The sequence below is a fragment of the Mus caroli genome, chromosome 4, assembly GCF_900094665.2.
Source record: "Mus caroli chromosome 4, CAROLI_EIJ_v1.1, whole genome shotgun sequence".
Taxonomy (NCBI): Eukaryota; Metazoa; Chordata; class Mammalia; order Rodentia; family Muridae; genus Mus; species Mus caroli.
This window is the reverse complement of record NC_034573.1, coordinates 58,986,618-59,008,017: the sequence shown is the minus strand read 5'-3', so window position 1 is coordinate 59,008,017 and position 21,400 is coordinate 58,986,618.

Here is a 21,400-nt window from a genome sequence, read left to right as displayed (position 1 = left end):
CAATGGAGGAGCTAGAGAAAGTACCCAAGAAGCTAAAGGGGTCTATAACCCTATAGCTGGAACAACAATATGAACTAACCAGTACCCCTGAGAGGTCATGCCTCTAGCTGCATATGTATCAGCATACATATTCTATAGCCTCCTTTTGTCTTCCAAAATGGTGATGCTTTCATGATCTTTCCTGAAATTTTCTTCTTAAACACCACTAACCCAGAAAAAGAGTATTGAGGTTCGACTTTTATATGAATCTCATATTTTGCTCAAAGATGAACATGAGTTTGTTGCTCAGCAACCAGGAATGAATGAGCGAGTAAATGAATGAATAGAGGAGAATAATTAATAAGGAAACATCTGTTTATGACTGGCCAAGGTTTAATTATTTAGTTATGCTTGTAGGTGAGCATCCCAATTTACCTAGTACAGTACAGTGAGATTCTGGAATGAGAAAGCTTCCGTCTTAAAGCTGAGAATGTCTTAGGAAAATGGAATGTGCTTGTCACCTTATATAATCTGACTCCTGAGAGTTATAGTACATGTCAATATGACAGATAAGAATCATGAATGTTTTAGGTTGGATCAGATTCTGAGAGAATATGAACAGAGAGATGTCTAGAAAATCAATCCAAAGTGGAGATGTAGGAGAACAGATAAGAGTACCATTCTCCTTTAGCACATGAAATATTTGAAGAGGTGTGGTAGTTTGCTATAGCAAAAAACTGGTGATGCAGTTTGTTACATAAGAACTCAAATGCAGGCTTGAGCCTGACTCTGGTCTTACCGTTTTGTACTGTTGGGAAGTTGTGCAACCTTTAAGTTTTTTGCCTGCAAAGTACATTTCCCAACGTCAAATGCAAGGCAATTGCAGAACCTAACTCAGTATCTGGCATACAGTACTTACTCAGTAAAGCTCCATTTCCATCACCAGATCTTTATGCAGATTTTCTCCATCCTCTGGACTTCAGTTGTTCCAACATAGAAGGTTAACTTGTTATTTCATTTTCCAAATGTGAATTAGCAAGAAGTCTGGTCTGGCGAACCATTGGTTCTCTATACAATACATATTGGATTATGTGTAATGCCTGTGTGTCCCAAGTCTAGTTTTGTGACTTTTTAATAGTTCCCTTGTCACAGTAGTGTGCCTGATGTGGTAAGGTTACAGAAAGATCCACAATTTCTCAAAAATCAAACCAAACTCCAATGTTCACATAATACGCGTCATACTCTTTTGACTGAGCAATTTTATTTCTAGGAAGTTATCCAAAGGAAATAACCAGAGAATGCATGCACAGGGCTGTTCATTTCAGCATTGTTTATTATAGTGAAATATTAGAAACATCTGAAGTGTTTAACAATAGAGATTGGGCTAAGCTAATTGCATTTCAGACATTCAACTGAATACCATGCAGACATCAAAAAAAAGTTGTGCTCCCTAAAAGTATTTAATGACTGGAAAGATGTTCAAGGCATATTGTTAAATGAAGGAAGAAGATAACAAAGCAATATGTTCAGTGTGTTTCCAATTTGAGGAAATAAAAATTATGAAGGAAACCACAGTAATATTAAATAAAACCAGAAGTAGTTCTCTAATGGCTGAGAACACGCACGTTAGAGTTAGAACTTCCAGGTTTTAGTTCTATTTAGTTCTAGCTCCACACGTTTCGTGCTATATGAGTTTGAAAATCATCTCCTTTATTTCAGTTTTCTTGTTGATGGAATGGAAAAGACATTTGTAACCAGCTCATGCTAGCTCTATCTCTCCCTCTCCCCCTCTCCTTCCCCTCCCTCTCATATGGTGCGGGTGAAGATTAAGTGTGTTTATGTATAAGGATTAGAAGATTGGCTGATACAGCCTCAGTGAGATAGCTCTGTGTGTAAAGTGCTTGGTTTGTGGGTGTGAGTTTGAAACCCTAGAACCCACATTAAGTGTGCATGAGAGTACATGCTGTGAACCCCGTGTTTTGTTTTTGTTTTTGTTTTCCAGAGAGATGTAAGGCAGAGACAGTAGAATGTCCAGAAATTCATAAATAACATGAAAGCATTCAATCGTTACCTTTGCTTTTGAAAGTGAAATATTTTATATGTTAGAGGTTGTTACAAATGCAAGCAAACAAAAGTAATCATTTCTGTGCTAACCTACTCAGCTACAAATTGCCTGGGCTAGGATTGAAACCTAAGTCTGTCTTACTCCAGCATGTGAGCATCTATTTTGCAGCACAGGAAATGTTAGACATGTTGCTCTCAATATTGTAAAATGAGGGCTAACTTTAAATTCTCCTTTGTGACATTCTAATTTTCTACCATTTAAACTGAATATATATTATTTTTTACATGTGGTGTTTTAAATTCCTAAAATGAAACAGAGGGCCGAGCTTCATGGAAGATACCACATCGGGTAAAGGTGTCCGGTCCATAGGCATAGCCAGTGAGTTCTAGTCTGACAGTGCTTGGCACAGATTCTTCCAATCAGCCAAAGTTCCTAAAGACTAAAGTCCCATAGAGACTACAGGTCCTTGAATAAATTATGCACTCTCCTGTGAAATAAAACTCTTCACAGTATCTCTCCTAGTTAGCAGAGCATGTGAAGAGGCTGTGCCTAGTCTAAGTAAACAATAAATGTTTACCTATAGGGCTTGCAAGCCAGGGTCAATTAGGCAAAGGAATATCAGCAGAGGAACTATCTCTATCAAATTGGCCTGTGGGCAAGTTTGTAGGACATTTTCCTGATTAATAGATGTGTGATGAGCTATTCCTAGTCCAGTGGTGCTACCCCGGGAGGTGGTTTTATGCTCTATAGGAAACTAAATTTAGTGAGCCTCAGAGAGGTTCCTCAGTAGCCTCTGCTTCAGTTCTCACTTCTGGGTTCCTGCTTGAGTTGCAGCTATAACTTCCTTTGATAAAATCACTGTGATGTGGAAAGGTAAGCCATGAGTTAAACAATCCTTTCCTCCCTAAGCTGATATTATTTAAGTGTTTTACCACAACATCAGAAGGCAAACTATGGCAGCCATTGAAAGTCTTTATGGTGGTTGTGGAATTTTGGATTATCTCTTGGACCTGCTGAAGCAATGTGAGGTTTGAGTGGTGAAAATAGGAAATAGTAACCTTGAGTGGCCGTCACAAAACACAAAAGGATCTTACTGCTCATTGGGTAGACCAATGTTAGAAAGCTCCCCCAAATTAACTTTGCCATTGCTTCCGAGTGCACGTCTCCCCTTTAAAGAACACCAAATGCAACAGCTTTTCATAAGATGTTAAAAATATATCATGCTTGAACCCGGCTCGCCTGTTGCTGATTTGGGAATGGGCTTGAGTGCATTCCTCACATCCAGATTGGATTACTCTTGCTTTGCTCTGCAATACTGCCAGCACTTTCTTTTTTTATTACTAGAACTTGCTCAGAATCCAGAACATGGCAAGCGGAATTAACTCTGGCTATTCTGCAGCCTCAACAGCTCAGCAAGTCCTAAATCTCAACCATCTTTCTAAATTCCAGGCAGGATTGATTGGAAAGCCAGCCTTAAAATTTATAAAGGTTAGGATTTGAGATCAGTTAACTCCAGACTGCTGGAAACACTGACTGCCACCCTTGGTCCAGTAAGCAGGTGAAGAATTGTCCATGAGATTAGAATGGAACAGCATCCTTTTCCTTCTTGGTCTTAATCCTCACTTACACGGCATCCTGCTGAGAACTGCTATGAGAGAAGGAACATACTCAGGCAGCCATACACTGAACAGAAAGATTCTCACATCTATGCTAACCATTTATTACAGATGTCAAAATTGAGTTCCAGAAATGGAGCAGAAGTTGATAAATGCTATGAACTGAATTGTGTCGCCAACAGTATAATATGGAATGACAGCTTTCATGTGCTATCTTTGGAGATGGCCTTCTGAGAAGTCATTTGGTAGAGATAAGGTCTAAGATGAGGCTTCCATTGCTGAATTACTGTCCCTATTAACAGAGACTAAACTGTCTTTCTCTGTACTATGTGGAGATACAGCAAGCACTGTGTGTAAACCAGGAAATATCCTCACACCAGACCCACATCATAACGTTGAATTTGATGGCTCCAGCATAGATGGAAATAAATCTCTGTTGTTTAAACTATGTATTAATTGTATTTTTTTCATACAAACAAAAACTGACTAATTCTCTGAGAGTTACAGAAGAGTACGTGAAAAGACAGCAAGGATTATGATTAATATAACTCATCTTCTGAATCCCTAACTACATCTGCAATTCCTTCTCTTGCCATATCTCATTTATGAAAATCTTTAATGTCTCTCCAGGTAGTGAATCACTGATAGACTAACTTCCCACATCATTGTCCGAAGGCATCCTAGATATCAGGAACATAGAATATTTTCTTTATTAACCAATTAATTACAGAGCAGTGTGTGTGACTACCTTTTACATTGTGACTTCCTTTTAGTCCTTCCAGTCCCTTGCTGAGCCACATTCCATGTTGAGCAAGTATGAATGTCTCTGAGAAGTTACAAGCCCACTTTGGAATGTGTTTCCTTATTCCAATTGGACTGCCTTCTGAACATGGAACTATTTAAAAGTCAGAATGCTGTTTTCCTGGAAATGGGAAAAAACACAAGGCAATGCATGCTGGAGGGTTCTCTACAATTTAGGCTCTGACAACCCTGAATATAGTCTTTCAAATTCTGCACCCAAAGAAAAAGGGGCATGTTTCCAGAGCTATGGGCACAATAACCAAAAAAGGAATCCTATGCTATTTTCTAATTAAATTTAAATATTTAATACACATTCAGGGAATCTTTTAATCATACAACCAATTTTATATGATTTTAAAGAAAGCTTAGCAGGTCACCAGTACCACTTATGGAGTTGAATAACAACAATGAGTCTAGTTGACAATCACTGGATTTTATCTGGGACAGATTAAGAACATTGGGCATGGGGTAGCTGGGAGGTGGGCAGTGAGTGGTATGTAAAGTGAATAAGTAAAAAAAAAAATTAAGAGAGGAGTTTAAAAAGAAAAAGCAACACTGTGCATGTGTGCCTGAGTGGTACAGAGGCAGTTTTAGGAACTATCCAGATGTTTCCCAGAACCCAAAACTCACCGAGTAGCATCTGTAAGGAATACCCAGAAGACAGCCAGTGAAGGAACTAACAACACAACCCATAAAAACTTATAAACAGATTTCCACGTTGGCAAGCCAACTTACCAATGTTGCTTACATCTGGAAAATTCTGACTTTCCAAGTGTTTGTTCCTTTTTGTCACCCATCTTAAAAACTCAATCCAGGATTCCATAGAAGAAGGTTGAGCATACCAGGAAGGCTAAGGGAGAAGATTGTACAGTTAGGCAGTCTCAGTTATAATCTCAATTATGCTACTTTACCAACTGAAAGACCAAGGACAAACTATTAGCATCTCTAACCTTTAGTTTCCTAACCTATAAAAGATCGAGTGGTAACACAGGCACTTGCACATATACATCATATACAAATACACACACACACACACACACACACACACACACATACACACACACACACACGCATTGACTTTAGTCATGTGATAGAGTAAGGTTTAAGCATATTAACCTACTGGATGAACTCAGTTCATTGTGCGGCATTAAAAAGGCTTGCTGCATATTACTAAAACAATTTCTTAATGCCCACTAATGATAATATTCTGCAGGTACACTACCATATCACATAGACCAGGGTATCTCCAACTAGTAATATGTTTAGTTGGAGAGTAGAATAAAGAGAGAAGAATGCTTAACTATGCATGATCATGAGCATTGCTACTGTGTGTGTGTGTATGTGTGAGAGAGAGAAAGAGAGAGAGACAGAGAGACAGAGAGACAGAGAGAGAGAGAGAGACAGACAGAGAGAGAGAGAGAGAGAGAGAGAGAGAGAGAGAGAGAGAGAGTGCAAATGCACACCCATGTGCATGCTTAAAAAGTACACTCCACCATCTTAGTCAGGGTTTCTATTCCTGCACAAAAATCATGACCAAGAAGCAAGTTGGGGAGGAAAGGGTTTATTCAGCTTACTTCCATACTACTGTTCATCACCAAGGAAGTCAGGACTGGAACTCAAGCAGGTTAGAAAGCAGGAGCTGATGCAGAGGCCATGGAGAGATGTTACTTACTGGCTTGCTTCCCCTGGCTTGCTCAGCTTGCTTTCTTATATAACCCAAGACTATCAGCCCAGAGATGGCACCACCAACAAGGGGACCTCCCACCTTGATCACTAATTGGGAAAATGACACAAAACTAGCCAGTACAGCTACCAAAGTACAACAAAGTTAGGATACTTATTCATAGTAAGTATGGTGGTTTGACTATGTATAGTCTCCATAGATTCATGTGGTTGTATGCTGGACCATAAGGAGTGACACTTACGAAATGTGGCCTTGTTGGAGGTAAGATGTTGTTGGAAGAAATGTGTGTGCCACTGAGGAGACAGACTTTGAGGTCTTCTATGCTTAAGCCATGTTCCTTGTAACAGAGTTTCCTTTAGCCACCTTTGGATCAAGATGTAGAACTCTTGTCTTTTCTAGTACATTGTCTGCCTAAATGTTGCCATGCTTCTTCCCATGATACTGGGCTGTCATGCTTCCTGCAATGATAATGGACTAAATCTCTGAATTGTTAAGCCAACCCCAATTGAAGTGTTTTCCTTTGTAAGAGTTATTGTGGGCATCATGTCTCCTGACAGTCATAAAATGTAAACTAAGACAGTAAGAGTCTCATAAAGTAAATGTGAGACTTTCTGATTCAATTATATTTACTATTTTTTTAAACATAATTTTAAAAATTGATATTTTGGGAATTTTACGTCATGCATATCAATCCCACTCAATTCCCAGTTCTTACATTTCCATCCTTGACGCTTGTAACTCTATACCAAAAATAAAAAAAAAAATAAAATGAATAAATAAGAAATAAAAAAAAAAGCATTCAAAACAAAATTTTGCTGACCACTCTGGGAGGACCTGTTCTTTTATCAACCAAGGACCTGTTCCTTTATCAACCACAGCCTTCTTTCATACCAATCTTAGATACCACATCTTCAATTGTACTGTACTTCTTTGACTTAGCTCCTCCCTCTTTCCCTTCTTGTTGTGGCATTTGAAGCTTTGAAGCTACAGTGTCTTACACAGTACACTCTTTTGCCCAAACTGTTTTACTTAAAAATGTTCATTGCAATGAGCTGGTTCAAGACCTCTGCCATCTGCTACACCATCAGTACTGAACTTCCATCTAGACTCCTCTCAGGTATCCAGATGTAATCCTGAGTCTTGGAGATGTTAAAGCTTTAGTTCTGCAGGACTGATCCTTTCCTCCTGCAGCTCATAGATGGAGTGAATGTTGGGATGGGAAATTCAAGGCCATGATTCTGGGCTTGAGTGGTAGCTGAGTTTGTCTGCTCTGGTCTCCACCAGGCCTTCACTCCCCACAGCAAGCAGCTCTCCCACAGTTGACATGGGGCAGGGCCAGCTCATTACAGTTCTCAGACATCAACATGGCTTTAGGCAGCAGCCCAGACCTTGGAATTTAGTTTCTTTTTTTTTTTATTAGATATTTTCTATATTTACATTTCAAATGCTATCCCAAAAGTTCCCTATATCATCTCTCAACCTTGATCCCTTACCTACCCACTCATACTTCTTGGCCCTGGCATTCCCCTATAGTGGGGCATATAAAGTTTGCAAGACCTAGGGGCCTCTCTTCCCAATGATGGCTGACTAGGCCATCTTCTGCTACATATGCAGCTAGAGACACGAGCTCTGTGGGTATAGGTTAGTTCATATCATTGTTTCACCTATAGGATTACAGACCACTTCAGCTCTTTGGGTAGTTTCTCTAGCTCCTTCATTGAGAGCCCTGTGTTCCATCCTATGAGTATCCACTTCTGTATTTGCCAGGCACTGACAAAGCCTCACAAGAGAGAGATATATCAGGGTCCTGTCAGTATGACTGCACACCAGGATATCATCATGGCCTCAGGTGGCAGGCAGTACAGGCCACTCAGATTACTTTGTCCCTGCCTCATGGCAGCAAGGTCCACTTATATCAAAAGAAATCCCATCTGAGGGTAAGGGTGTGGCTCCAGACATCATCATGTCCCCAGGTGGCTGCACAAGCTCCTCATGTTAGCCTGCTTCTCAGTGCCTTTGGGTCTCCAGTTGTACCCCTTTCCACAGTGCATGGACTTCTCTGTCTCTCTTTCTCGCCTGTCTCTCCATGATGTACTGGACCTTTCCCAGCTTTCTGTCCCAGCCTAGGCTACAGGACTATATTTACTTTTTATAAGGTTAACTACAATGATCCTAAATCTTAGAGATTATTCATAGAAATTTTCACATAATCATGATGAGTACTACTTATGCATAGAAGACTTCCTTCCATCTCCTCTCCTCTTCCCTTTCCCTCCTTTATTCTTTGTTTGCTACTTCTATTCTGGTCCATGGTTGCATATGGTCCCTTTCTTTCACCACTGATCTTAAAAAGAGACAAAGAGAGTCTTGAACACTACGCAGACAAATGTATTGCATTTTATGGTATATGATGGCTAGAAGTAGGACATTTCCTCTCTTCTCTAGTAGGCTTAGTAGGGACCCTGAATTGCACAGTGGCTATCTGCCTTTAAATAAAATATGACTTGGCCCAGTAGCGAGACTCCTAGTAGAAGCTGAGAGACATGACAGCCAAAATAATTCAAAATCCACAGCAGTTCACAGAGATGTCAATGTTCCCATATTTTGCAGTTGAAGCATGACTTTGTAGGACAAAATGTCCTGGTTTCTGAAAGTGATCCAATAGAGGGGAAGAGCATATTTGGCTAGCATAAATTGAAGTTTCTTCCTTTCTTGTTCATTGTTGGTGCCAAGTTAGGTAGACCTGTCATTCAGAAGCAATAGAGAATAATTGGGATGATCTTTTAGAATGAGAAATGCTCCTTTTTAGACAATTATCAATGATGCAATTAAAAATTCTATATCTCCTATATATGGAAGGTCTCAGATGGGAAAAGTGCAGATTAGAAAAGTAATCTCTCTCTTGCCCTCTCTCTCCCTTTCCCTCTCCTTCCCCCTCCCCCAACCTCTCTCTTTGTGTGCGTCTTCCATGAGATCTGAGTGATGGTTAGAAGACAGCTTTCTAGGATTTGTTCTCTGTCTATCTTGTTAAGCAGTGTCTCTCTTGTTTCTTTGTTCTGTATATCCTGGCTTACTTGGGCTGTAAATTTCTGTGGATGCTTCTGTCTCAGTCTCCCATCTCGTTAGAGTAAGGCTGCTAAGAATTCAAATGTGCATCACCACACTGAACTTTGTTTTTGCTTTCTTAATGGTCCCTCAATACTGGGCCAAGTCATATTTTATTCTAAGGCAGATAGCCACTGTATATTTCAGGGTCCCTACTAGGGCTACTAGAAAAAGGGCGATGGCCTATGCCAAGCCACCTTATTTTATAAAATACATTGCATTTGGTACTGTATAGTGTCCAAGAGTTCTCTTTGGCTCTTCTTGAGATTAGAGGTGAAATAAAGGGACTAGATACAACCATGAACCAAAAGTGAAGTACCAAGAGAAGAATAAAGAAGGGAAGGGAGGGGAAAGGAGAGGGGATGGAAGAACTGCTCTAAATTTATATAAGTTAGAACAGTAGGCCAGAGCAAATGGAAAACTAATAGGTCTTTCAGATTGATTGTGGACAACTCCCTTTGCTTCAGCTTGCTCAGAATTCTTGACTATAAAACAGAGGTAATTGTGCTTGTATTAGCCCTCACAGCATGCTTCTTAAGGTTCAATGAACATGTTTTAACAACCACTGGAAGGGAAATTTGTACCTCCTGTTTTCAATAACTGTTCACCCTCTTCTCCTTTGTTCTTTCATGGAGATATTCTCTCACATGTAGCCTGTGATCACTGAGTCAGATCTCTGCTCTACCAGGAGCAGAAGTCTGTGACTCTGACTTGGCTGATGTAAGTTTATCTATTAGTTGCATCTGCTTGTCTATGTGCACGAAACCCAAAGACAGTACCATCACTGCCTAGAATGAAAACAAGTACCCTGGAAAGCAAAGGATGCTGTGATGGAGGAACATCTCATCTCTGTTCTGAACAGAGCTATTGCATGCCATGTCTGACACAAGCCAAGCTAAGTCCAAACAAGTCACAGAAGAAAGAGAAGAAAAAGTGAGGAAATTAAATATAGGGATAAAGAGAGATGGATATTGAGCCTGGGAGATAGTTAACCATATGACGGCAAAGCCTGGAGAACTGAATTGAGTCTGTATCACAGACATAGCAGAAGGAAAGAAATGACTCTACTGTGTTTTCCTCTGATTCCACATATGTGTCATGGAATGCCTACAGCCACACACACATGTTCACATACACATACACACACAGCAAACAAAATATAACAAAAATTAAAAATGCAAAGAGGAATGATAGAATAAATGTGTGTTCTAAAACATGTCTGATTCTTTGAGAAGAGAGCAGTATTGCTCTCATCTCAAAGATACCACCTACTGCCAAGTAAAAAACCAAGAAAGCATTGATAGATAATCTGGAAATGGAAAGCCTTTTCTGACATTAAAAAATAGTACTAGTGAACTTGGGGTACTAGGAAGGGAGAGAGATGCTGAGGGCAGTCAAGGTCTTCAAGAGACTCTCTAAGGGTCCCACCCTCAAAATTCAGGCCTGGCCTGTAACAAGAAGCTCTGTATACTGTGGATATTTTTCTCCCCCTGTGGCATAATTTTCATATGTGAGTTCTCATCCTCAAACAGCCAGAAATTGCCTAATGGAAATCAGGCATAAGGACTACCCATGCTGGCAAGGACATGTGCTATTTCATATTTCCTCACAGTTATCATAGGGCTGACTCTAGGGGGAAAAAAGGACGAAGGAAGCAGAAATGGGAGTTAGGAGATCATTAGTTTTCTTTCTAATACCCGTAGTAAATAGGTGTAGAGTGAAGAGGAAATGATAGAAAGTTAGGGAACAGCCAGCCATTATAAGTTACTGAGCTAGAGATCTATTTTAGACAGGGTACTCTAGGAAAACTGGATGTCATTCTTCAACGCATTCCCATATTGAAGTCTGAGGTATGGATCCACCAGCTTCTACCACCATCAAGGCTGTGCTCCATGGTTCCCAGGTTTCTGGGATAGCTGTAAGGGGACACTTAAGAAAATACCATGTACAGATATAAGTACATTTTGAGTCCATCTTTTAGCTGTTTATTCTCAGCTTCAATAACTAAGAGACATGCAGAAAGTATACAATATGGGCCACCACAGTTATGTGTTAGGCCTAGTCTTTGATTTGTTTTAAAGTTTAAAATCTGCACTTACAAGGAATACTGAGTGTCAAAGGTGTCTTCAATCCTAGCCTCCTCTAGTGCAGGGGGTAGTGTGGTTCCTGTGCTTGGCAGAATCACGCCCCCTCCTTTTCCTGATTCCTGGCACCTGAGAATGTGTTAGCTTATGGGTATGATAGTTAATACTGCTTGCCAGCTTCAGGAGACAAACCTCTGGGCACGTTTATGAGGGGTTTTGTCAAGTTAATTGAAGTGGAAAGACCTACTCTAAATGTTGGCAGAGCCACTGGGGTTCTGCACTGCAGAAAGCGGAGAGAGCAGCAAACTGAGCACCACATTCATCTCTGTTTCTGACTGTTGTAGATGAGGTGTGAACAGCTGGCTCCCATTCTTTCTGCCATGCTTTCTCTGTCATGATGGATGGTTTACCTTAGAATTGTGAGCTCAAATAAACCCTTTCTCCATTAAGTTGCTTCTTGTTAGGTACTTGGCTGTGGAAATAGAAAAGAAGTTCATTTATATGTCTTAGAGGAATTGATGGGACAGACCTTGTTAATGTTGCTGACTAGCTGATCATGGTATGGAAAGTTACTTTAGCATATCTGGGAGAACCTAATGCAATCATTACGTATCCTTAGAACCAGAAGACAGGCACAAGAATGGACAAGCTAAGGGAGGAGAGCCTGAAAAGTGTGTGGCTGGCTTTGAAGGCAGAGGAATGTTTCCAAGAGCCAAGAAATGCAAACGGTCTCTGAGAACTGGTAAAACAAAACTCTAAATTGATTGTCCCTAACGTTTTATGCAAAGTACCACCCTATCAACACCTTGATTTTAAACTAGGGATACTGATTACAAATGTATTTCTCTCCAGACATATAACATATCTGCACCATTTAAGCTATGCCGTTTGAAATAATTTGTTATAGCAGTAACAGAAATTAAGGTGTTGCCCTCCTCTACAGCTTCAAGAGATGATGCGTGATGTCTAACCAAAGATGATAACTATATTAAATCAGGTTTGTCTGAAATAATGCTGCTCTAAGACAAAGAATGCTCACTTCTCTGTGACTTGTTATGAACATATAATTCAAGCTGATAAGATGCTGCGTATCAGGTGACATATACATAATTATGTGCATATTGTCATGTGGTAGAGCACAGCTGGGTGTAATGGAGTTACACTGGCCTCTAGGTTTAAGAATTGGTTTAGATCAGCTCTGGATATATGAAACCTAGAATACAGGCTGAAGAACCTACGTCTTCATGGAGCATGTTAGTCTCAGAGCAGAGAGAAGAAGCTCCAAATTGCAAGTACAAATTTGCTATATCTTATAAGGCTTCAATAAGCAGCAGATATATCATACTTATTTCTGTCTATGTCCCTGTGTCTCAAATAAATGCAAAATGTGGTTCAAGTCATTTTATCTGGACAGAACAATCAGCAACCAGCACCAGAAATAGATTTACCAATCTATTTCTAAGGTTAGGGAGGGGATGACAAATTGGAGAAGAAAAAAAAAACAGTGTATCCTGGAAAAGCTGGTATATATGAAGTTGTGAGGCTATATGTCTTCTCAATAGGTAGGTCCTTTCATGGTATGGACAAGATATTTGGGTCTCCTAATAAGTGGTCCAAATGCACAGGGTTCCATTAAGTTATACTGTATCTATACCCAAGCAGAATTCTAGATCTAAGAAGCAAATGAGGGATCATTGTCAATTTTAATATAACAAAGTGGATCACAGAGAAAATGTTTTTCAATATGAGACAGTGGTACAGATAATAAATTACAGTATCTTAAAGTCTCAGGCAAAGATTCAACTCATAGCTTGTTCAAATCTGAAATTCTACCCTCACGTATTCTATCAGTTGCACTGCTGTTCTATGCCCTTCTGATTCTATATCCTAAAGGTTCTGCTGAGCTGGAAAAATATGAGGTAGGTCACAACAGTATCAGCCTCACAGTTCTTCATGTCTCCCACATCAGGCATAATTCTGAGCAAACCTTCCTTTTGGCTGGGTCTAGGGGAACCCCACTATACTGCTGCCCAGGATTCTGCTTGGTTGTTCTGGAACAGTGACTCACTGGGAAAGCACCTTTTAGACCCACACAGGCTTCTACTTTTCCTCCATCTGTCATCTTTGGACTGGAGTGAGAGCCATAAGCTCCTCACATCTTCAGGGGCTTTCTCAGACTTTCTCTCCCTTGGAAATTTCAGTCCTCTGGAGAAAGAAGGGTAAGTCTCTTTTCTATACACAAAATCTCCTTTGTTATCCCGTTTTCTCTTAACTATGAGGAAGACCACAGGTCAGTTGTTCTCTACCCAGAAAGCCCTCAGCTGCTCTGTGCATGTGCTCATGTAGTCTCTGCCTGCCTTCCGTTCTGTCACTTACTCAACTGTACTATGCTCCTTTTCCCCACTGTGCACAGCTACCTCTGTCAACAGATATGTCTTATTTGCTTCTACAATTATTTCCCTTGCCATTAGGACCTCAGCACTTAATACAATTCTGCTACACAGAAAGTGCTTACTCAGTCAATGCATTTAAAAAAAAAATCAATAATGCAAATGACTCTGTTACTTCTTTGACATGTATACAATAGGCATTTACTACATGTTGATGAATGAGTGTGAGTGAATGAAAACATATGGCTGCAGCTGCTTGAATTATGAATGCTAATTATGCTACCCCAAACTGTTCACATGAGTGAGCATCAGCAGGTAAGGCACAGGGAGACCCTGCCCACAGTTGGTACTGATTGGTAAATAAAGATGTGGGCAGTCAATGGCTGCGTAGGGCAGGCAGAGGCAAGACTTGAGAATTCCTGAGGGGAATGCAGGACAGAGAGGCATGGCAGTCATGTGAAGGAGCCTGAGAAGAGTGGCCCAAGAGGGTTGCCCGACAGGATCCAGGACAACTAAGATAGAATATAGAATTTAATAAGTAATAACTTGGGTCTCGACAGGAAGTGGAATAACCATGTGGAGGTTAGAAAATGTCCAGATGTTGTGCTGTTTAGGGCATATCAAGATACAAAGACTGTGTGTGTATCTTTCATTCAGGAATGTAAGACAGTGGGTCGGGTATCAGGAATAGTGTGCTATGATTTATTTGTAAAAAAAAAATGCTACATATAGCAATTACTAAGTGTTATCTATGGGCTACTGTGTGACACACATGTTACTCAACATGAAGACACAAACGAGCATGATTATACACAGGCATGTTCGAAGAGTGAATGCTTACTTCAAGAAAAGTTAGAAAATAAAGGAAAGGAAATGTTGTTATTATATAAAAGTTCCTTTCTACTCTCCCCAGATGAATATACTGATAATATGTCATGTGAAAGTAATACAAGTAAAAAGGAATACCTTTGGAAGGTTGTTATATCATGAGGCCTGCTCCCCCATGAGTGAAGAAGCCTCCCTCGTAAGGAGGCTGGGGAAAATTCTATCTATGTCCTTCCTATCATATGAGGACACAGAAGGTGCTCTCTATGAAGATGACACCCTGATCAGATATCAAGTCTGCTGGGCCATGATGTCAAGTTTTTTATTGGCCTTCACACTGTGAGCAAGAAACCCATCTGTTCATAGATTATTCAGTCTAAGGTATCTCAACTCAGACACCAAAATACATTAAGAGAAAAACTTGGATTTTTTTTCTCTTGTTCTCTCCTGTTCACTCCATTTTCCTCTCCTATCCCTTTCCTTCTTTCCCTATTTCTTTTCTTCCTTCCTTCCTTCCTTCCTTCCTTCCTTCCTTCCTTCCTTCCTTCCTTCCTTCATATCTTGACCCTCTTAAAGAAAATCTTAAATTTGAGTAGAATTACTTTCATTTTATAATATGCAATTATACTTTTTGTTAATGCTTAAATTGACTTTTAGAAAATAGGGATAACTCTTTGTCATTTGCGATTTGTTGAAATGTTTTGATAATTTTAATTTCCTAAGAACAGTCATGTCTCATGTGAAACAGGCTTTGCTACTTTCTATATTGATGTGCCTGTGCGTCATGATGGCAAGAGGTGACAAAGCACCACCATCAGGGAGAGAGCCATCCTTTTAAGTATTAAGAGAATCAGTAAGCTTTGTAGTGTTAAAGGTGATCTTGGCTATCAGTATAAGTTGGGTAGCTTAAGTAATGTTTAGCAAAGATAGCTATTCCCTTGTGTTATCATATTGCTTTTAAATAAGAAAACTAAACATGGGCAAAGACAAAAAGTTAAAGGAATCACAAAAATAGCAACCAAAAAAGCAATGATACTAATTCATGAATGTTGTCTGTTAAGAGTCAAACTGCTATCAAACACACACACACACACACACACACACACACACACACACACACACAGAGTTGCCAAGGACCGGCCTCAGCTTCCTGAGGGGTTCTGAGAGAAGAGGTATTTGAGTTATGAAACAAACAATTCAAAGTTCAATCAGAGATCCAAGCTGGCTGGTGTGTGTGTGTGTGTGTGTGTGTGTGTGTGTGTGTGTGTGTGTGTGTGTGCAGGGTATTATTATCTTACTAGCCAAACTGTTCTTGAAGCATGCAGTCTTATCTTCTTGCCTCATTCTCTTCAGGGCAGAGCAATGACCATAACTGTTGACATAACTATAGCTGAAGGGAAATTGTAGTTACTATTTGATATATGAAGAGCTTCAGACAAATAACAATCAAAAGAAGCCAAAAATAGATGAATTAATAATCCCTATAGATGAGTCCATTAACTGATTATCCAATACCAAGTAGTATAGCCTTAAAACATCCGTAAAAGGAATACTAAGTAAACTCAGTAGGTTGTATTTATATATTTATTACTATATGTATGCATAAAGATGTAACAATAATAATTAGACAAAGGGCCACAGATTTGAAAGGGAACAGTGAAGGCATGGAGAAATTAGAGGGAGAAGGGGTAATAATGTAATTGTATTTTAATTAAAAACGTTAAAGAGGGAAGTTCATTAATATGCTGTGCATGTGATTTCTGCCTAAATAATAATGACTCAGCAGGTCTAAAACCTTGAGAGAAAGTACTTGCATATAACCCAAAATCATATAAGCCAACAAGAAAGCAGAAAAACTAGTATTCCTTATTAACAGTGACTCATTCTTTATGGTCAGCTATACTCTGAGAACTGAATTCTGCTGTTAGAAGCCTTTGGAAACAGTACAAGAGGAAGTTCTCTCACTTCCTCCACTTGGATGAGGTCTTAGGGTTCCTATTGCTGCAATGAAGCACCAGGACCCCAAAGCAATTTGGGAGTGAAAGGGTATTCAACTTACCCTTTTACATTGCTGTTGATGTACAGAAAGGCAGGACAAAGTCAAACAGGGCAGTGGAGACAGAAGCTGATATAGAGGCCATGAAGGGGTGTTGTTTACTTGATTGCTCCTCATGGCTTGCTCACTTTGTTTTCTTATAGAACCCAGGACCATCAGCTATGAGATATCCCCACCCACAATGGGCTGGGCCCTTACCCAACTGATCACCAATTAAGAAAATGCCTTACAGGTGAATCTGAGGCTCCTTCCTCTATAATGACTCCAGATTGTGTCAAATTGTCACAAAACCAACCAGTACAAATGTCCTTCCAATTTCCCAGGTTTACTTTCAATGTGACATCCAAAGTTTTGTCTCCTGGGAAGAAGGCTTCTCTGACTTACTTCACTAGATCATTCCCTTCTTGTAAAGCCCTCTTACTACCTGAACTATCTAAAGAGTATAAAAAGTGTCACTAGTACACATGCTGGGCTGGTGTCCTTTGCATTGGCCTTGTTATCCTAGAGGCTGTAGGAGCTGCCTACTTCTCTGCTGAGGTCATTGGACTTTTTGTCTTGTTTTGCCTTTGAGATTCACTAGTTTCTTACAGGGATTTTTAAAGCTTCTTAGTTTAGGCTCTGGTTAATATCATAGCCTCATTCTTTTTACTCCAAACTGAAGGACTTTGAATTTCCTAAATTTATTGGTTCTTCTCTCACCTTTGAGTCTTTTTTTTTTTCAAATTCTCATGTATCACAAGTTTTCTTTTATTTTTTATTAGATATTTTCTTCATTTACATTTCAAACGATATCATGAAAGTACCCTATACCCTTCCCCACCCTGCTCCCAACACACCCACTCCCACTTCCTGACCCTGGCATTCCCCTGTTCTGGGGCATATGATCTTCGCAAAACCAAGGGCCTCTCCTCCTATTGATGGTCGACCAGGCCATCCTCTGCTACATATGCAACTAGAGACATACTTCTGGGGCGGCGGGTGGGGGGGTACTGGTTAGTTCATATTGTTGATCCTCCTTTAAGGTTGCAGAGCCCTTTAGCTCCTTGGCTACTTTCTCTAGCTCCTTCATTAGGGGCCCTGTGTTCCATCCAACAGATGACTGTGAGCATTCACTTCTGTATTTGCCAGGCACTGACTTAGCCTCTCAAGAGACAGCTATATCAGGGTCCTGTCAGCTAAATCTTTCTGGCATATGCAATAGTGTCTGCATTTGGTGGTTGTGTATGGGGTGGATACCTGAGTAGGGCAGTCTCTGGGTGGTCTTTTTTTCCATCTCAGCTCCAATCTTTGAGTCTTTTTTTCTTTCAAGACAGAGTTTCTCTGTGTAGCCCTGGCTGTCCTAGAACTCACTCTGTAGACCAGACTAGCCTCGAAATCAGAAATCTGCCTGCATCTGCCTTCCAGGTGCTGGGATTAAAGATGTGTGCCCCCCCCCCAGTTGATCTTTGAGTCTTTAAACACCTTTCTGATTGACTGAAACCTCCCTCCTGGCTATATCCTGTAAGTTAATTCCTCAGACAAACTTTCTCTACCACATACAGAGAAACAGTTGACAATTTATGACTGCTTGGTGAGAGAGTGGCAGTATTTCTCAGAGATGCTACCTATACTTCATTAGATTGTTCTACACCAATACACATGAAGGGAGCTCAGGGACTCCTAAGAATGAGCATGTGAAGTTGGGAAGGAATGGTGTTGGGGAGACAGGGTTGAAATTGGAAGAGAATGAAAGAGGAATAAATATGGTCAAAACACATTTTACGTATGCATGTATGGAGTTCTAAAACAATAAAATAAAAAAATAAAATAATTTCAAGTTACTTTTTAAAAAGCTGTTGGGAAACTACTGCTTGACGCTCCTCATTAGAGTATCAGAACAAGATCAGTTGTACTTCCAATTATATATCATACAGACTCATACACAAGTATGTATATGATGTTCTTAATCCCAGTTTCCTAGAACTTAGCATAATTCCTGGTATTATCATGTCAAGTTAATATGTATCTGTGAAGCAAAATAATAAGCTAGGCTAGATGTCTCACTTCACCAAGCCTTCCTCTTATCAATGCAGAAAACATCTAACGATTACCAATTTGGAGGTAACCTTTCCAGACCTTCTGTTTCCATGTCATTGGTGTGTGTATGTGTGTGTTGTATATGTGTGTGTGTGCCCAGCAGTCAAGCAATGAGTTCTAATTTATTGATCTAAAAATAAACAGGAAACACTACATTGCCAGAAATGATCTCAGCTCACCTCTGTGGTAGGTGAAGTTTCCCTTGGAAGCGTTTTTTGTGACGGACTAGAGGATGAAGGTCCCCTCTAGTAATTTCCTTTCATGTAAAAGGAGTTTGGGGAAGATTTGGCAACTTGGACAGTACTGGACATGTTTGTTATCTTTCTTACTATGAATATCTTACCATTTCTGAAATTGTGAGCCAAACTTATTTCAGCTAATAAGTAGCTAAACATGCATGTGCCCCGGCAGATCAGAGGCATCCTTGGCTAGGGTCTTAGATGCTACCTACGAGGGCCAGATGTCTCAGAAATGATGTCATTTTTCTATTTAAGACATAGCTACATAGTCAGCTTTGGGCACTTAGAATCTAGCTATTTCTCATGTATATTTGTGCATATGTATTTATTCCTATTTAGTTACTGAAGACCAAATGGGATATGAGTGTAGTACTTGCTTTATCAACATTTCTGGGCTACATTGAACAAGTTTTTATGTGATCTGTAGACTTGTATTTTTATTTCACTGTATTGCAAAAAAAATGCTAGGCAAGACTCTAACATTTTCATTTAAAAACTAAACACACAAATCTAGTGTCTAAATCAAACTTAAGAGCTTAAAACTTTACTTTTATTAAAAACCTGTTCTCTGAGAATAGAAGCATTTATTTCATTATATTTAAACTCAAGATGAGCCCTACTGCTATTGAAAATGTGATTGGTAACCCAATAATCACCTTATGTTTTTGCTACTACCACTTCAAATGGGTATGCATTCATCAAAGGCCATCATCCTTGCCAATCCATAGTAAAATTAAGAAGGGGAGCTGGTTTGCCTTCTTACTGTTGACTATATTCTGGTTTAAGCAGAATGGAATGAGGAACCAGTATGCTATGGGTGAAATGAAGATTGTAAAATGGCCAACTTACATATCAATGAATTCCAGATTCCAATTTACCATCAAGTTTTGGTAACTTTATAAAATAAGACTGTTAAAAACAATTGCTGGTTAGGATGTGAGAAAAGAGAACTTTTATACTCTGTTGGTGAAAATGTAAATTAGAATAGCTAGTAGAGAAAACAATAAGAAGTAAAATTAAAAATAGGACAGCCATATGATCCAGCAATCCGGGTACTGGGTTGCATCCAGAAGAAATGAAGTCATGATGTCAAAGAGACATCTGCATTGGCATATTACTGTAGCAATATTCATAGTAATATTGAAATAGAAACAGCTTAAGTGCCCATCAAGATGAGAGAGGAGAATGTGGTACAGATGCAGAAGGGAATTGTATTTAGTCATGGAAGGGATAAAAACTTCTCATTTGTGACAACATGAATGGAACTGTAGGTGATGAAATACCGCTTTTGAATAAGCTGGACATACAAACCAACCCCACGTGAGCAAACTCAGAATGTAAAATATTTGAATTCCCAGAAGTTGACTGTAGCACCGCTCTTACCAGAACCTGGGGAGTTGCAGGTCAGAGAATATGAATGAGATGAATGGTTGAGAGACAAATGCTATGACCTGGGTTTGTACTTTATGGAATAGTACATGTGTTCAAATGACAGATAATGACACCCCAAATATGTACAAGTTTTGTTTTTATGTATTTATCAAAAACGAATCAGAAATGAAAATAAAACACAACCCAAAACAAGCTTCCTACCTCTAAATGAAATAACAACAACCAAAAATACATGCAAAAAAAAAAAAAAGTCCCAAAGTTACCATCAGCAGGGCAAGGTTATCAGGAGGTTTGCAACATAGGCTTACACAACAGACATCACCACACATATAAATTCAATCACTGATGACAGGAAATTGACATTTCCTGATGTGGGAAGAAACAAAATATAGCAACTGTGCTGCTGAAGGTTTTTTGTTTCAGTTATCTTTTCTTTAGTACTGAAATGAGGAAGGTAATTATGAAAGCTATAGGTCTGACTCGAGCAGAATGTCAGATTCCAGCCTCTATTCTCAGATTCACACCTAATAACTGTTTTTGTGAACATAATTGCCTGTCACAGTGTAACCATGTGGGAACTTCAGCATTTCATAGATAAAAGTTAAAATTATGTGCAATAAGCAGAAGTTACTGAAACACAGACTTAGCAGGTAGCATAATACCATTTTCCTCTCTTTTATGCATGTATGTTTATGTTCAAGTGACTCAGAATTTGTTTATGCTTGCATGTGGAGGACACAGGATAACATTAGGTACCATCCTCAGGAAGGATATCCACTACCATTGATTTAATATCCCCCCTCACCCTTCCAGCCTGAAATTCACCAGAGAAGTGAGTCTGGCCAGCTAGTGAACTCTAATCTACCTATTTTTATCTCCCAGTGGTGGAATTATAAGCAAATGGTACCATGCCTGCATTTTTATGTCAGATCTGGAATCAAACTCAAGATTTCATGTTTGCAAGCCAAGCACTTTACCTACTGAGCCGTATCCGTAGTATGTTTCCTTCCTTCCTTCCTTCCTTCCTTCCTTCCTTCCTTCCTTCCTTCCTTCCTTCCTTCCTTCCTTCCTTCCTTCCTTCCTTCCTC